Source organism: Schistocerca piceifrons, unplaced genomic scaffold (genome assembly GCF_021461385.2).
Source record: "Schistocerca piceifrons isolate TAMUIC-IGC-003096 unplaced genomic scaffold, iqSchPice1.1 HiC_scaffold_346, whole genome shotgun sequence".
NCBI lineage: Eukaryota > Metazoa > Arthropoda > Insecta > Orthoptera > Acrididae > Schistocerca > Schistocerca piceifrons.
Window position 1 is genome coordinate 15001 of NW_025728566.1, and position 2500 is coordinate 17500.

Genomic DNA, 2500 nt, shown 5'->3' on the forward strand with positions numbered 1-2500 from the left:
ACATCACAATAGTACCTCCTGTCACAGCGCACAAACAATGACATGAGTCAAAGACACAGGTCTCACACAAGCATAGAATTGGAGCGCCGCCTCTAATAAGCCAAAGGTGCATCCTGACGTGACAAATCTGATCATGTCACAAGCATTCACTTACTATAATCACTATCAACGAACCTGCCGCCCCCGCCCCCCCCCCCCCCTACACCTTTCCGTACAACAACGTGTAACCTAACCTAACCTAACCTAACCTATGTTGTACCTTAACCTAACCTATGTTGTACCTTAACCTAACCTATGTTGTACCTTAACCTAACCTATGTTGTACCTTAACCTAACCTATGTTGTACCTTAACCTAACCTATGTTGTACCTTAACCTAACCTATGTTGTACCTTAACCTAACCCATGTTGTACCTTAACCTAACCCATGTTGTACCTTAACCTAACCCATGTTGTACCTTAACCTAACCCATGTTGTACCTTAACCTAACCCATGTTGTACCTTAACCTAACCCATGTTGTGCCTCAACCTAACCCATGTTGTGCCTCAACCTAACCCATGTTGTGCCTCAACCTAACCCATGTTGTGCCTCAACCTAACCCATGTTGTGCCTCAACCTAACCCATGTTGTGCCTTAACCTAACCCATGTTGTGCCTTAACCTAACCCATGTTGTGCCTTAACCTAACCCATGTTGTGCCTTAACCTAACCCATGTTGTGCCTTAACCTAACCCATGTTGTGCCTTAACCTAACCCATGTTGTGCCTTAACCTAACCCATGTTGTGCCTTAACCTAACCCATGTTGTCGCCTTAACGTAACCCACGTTGTCGCCTAAACCTGCTCTGTAATTGTTATACGACTCGTTCAATTACTGTAGTGTTGCCCACCCGCAACCCTCGCAATATAGTTCGCTACTCGCACTGCCCGCACCCCTGTGTATCGCTTCATGTTAAACACCTTGCAAGTCTTGCTCACTTTCCACATGCTCCTGCTGTACACTGTAATGTGGATGGCAGCAGGACGTACATGCCGCCCCTCCCCACGTCCCCACCTTGCCCCCTGCCTTCGCAAGCTGGTTGGTGAGAAGTTTGCATGTTCAATGCCCTTCGCATGCGACGTACTCAGGCTACGTTGTGGTGCGGCCTGTGTCAACTGTCCGCTGATGTCGTACGCGTGAACCACAATCTGTACTGCACATTCGTCCTTATGTACTGAATGATACATCGTGGCACATGTGTGACCGCACAACGACTGCGCCCAAAAACGGCGGACCATACAGTGCAAATATTGTGCACGCAGCTACGTGTCGTCTCCCTATGAGAGCTGGATTGCAGTGTGGTACGCCATAGAGACGTGTGGGAGGAACGGACGCCGTGGATGGCGATCAGCATGAGCTGTCTGTTGATGTATTCGGACCTAGTCGTCTCTCCTCACACACCGTGATGGCATGGTGCACCGCGTTCCATATCTGCGACATGCTACAGAGGCCGGTTGACAGTCGTTCGAGCAATGGACATCGCATACGTACGGGGGCCACCTTCCACGTATTGTCTAGGCGTGCACATTTTGTTGCGTGTATGTGGGCAGACGTAGTGTGGCGTGACACCTGACACAGGCATGCAATAATCGTTGAAGTTGCAAATGGCGATGGACGCCTGCGTTTTCTGGTGAAGTTACGCAAATGAACAAATGGTAACCTGTTGTGGTGCGGTTGTTCTCGCTAGGGGTGAATCGGTGATGGCGACGATAGGTTGAGGTACTAACCGGTTGTTCCAGCGATACCCACCATGCCGACGAAACTGAACGGCATCTGGGTGTGAAGCGATACGCGGCGGTGGCTGGGTGGGACCGTCCCCGGCCGGTGAGGGGGCGCCTCCCGGCGTGCTGGCCGCGCGGTGCGTGGGCGCACGCGCTACAGCCGGCTGGTGGGGGCGGCCAGTGGCAGGCGCGCCGGCCGACGGACGCGGCAGGCGTCGCAGCTGCGCGCCGGCGCACCCTGCGCGCGGCGCCGTGCGGCCAAAGTAGGTCCTCGCGGGCCCGGTGCGAAGCGCGGTGGACATCTTCAGTGTGCTGGTCCGATTGAGGACTGTGTGCGTTGAGGATGCGCCGCCGCCCGGCGCTCGGCGCCGCGACGCCGTCTGCTGCTCGGTCGCCCCAGCGGTTCTCGCTGGTGGTTTGTATCGCAGCTGTGCGGATGTGTTGGCGCGTGCGCTGTGCTGGGAGAGTTCGCTTCGGCACCCAAGTGGGGCTTTTGTCCTTCTGTGGCGCTGGCGTTGGAGCTGCCGGTCACCGTAGGTGGCGCGTGTTGTCTCCCGCCGGCAATGCCACGACAGCACGCTCCCGGGCCTCTGTCGGCAGCGGCAAGCTCAGTTGGGAGCACGGGTGGTCGCACCGAAAGCGTCTACTCGCCTAACTCCGGGCGATTGCGCCTCTCTCGAACCCGACCAAGTACTTGGGACGGCGCTGCGCGCCGCCGGGACCTGAGAGGGTTTCGAGGT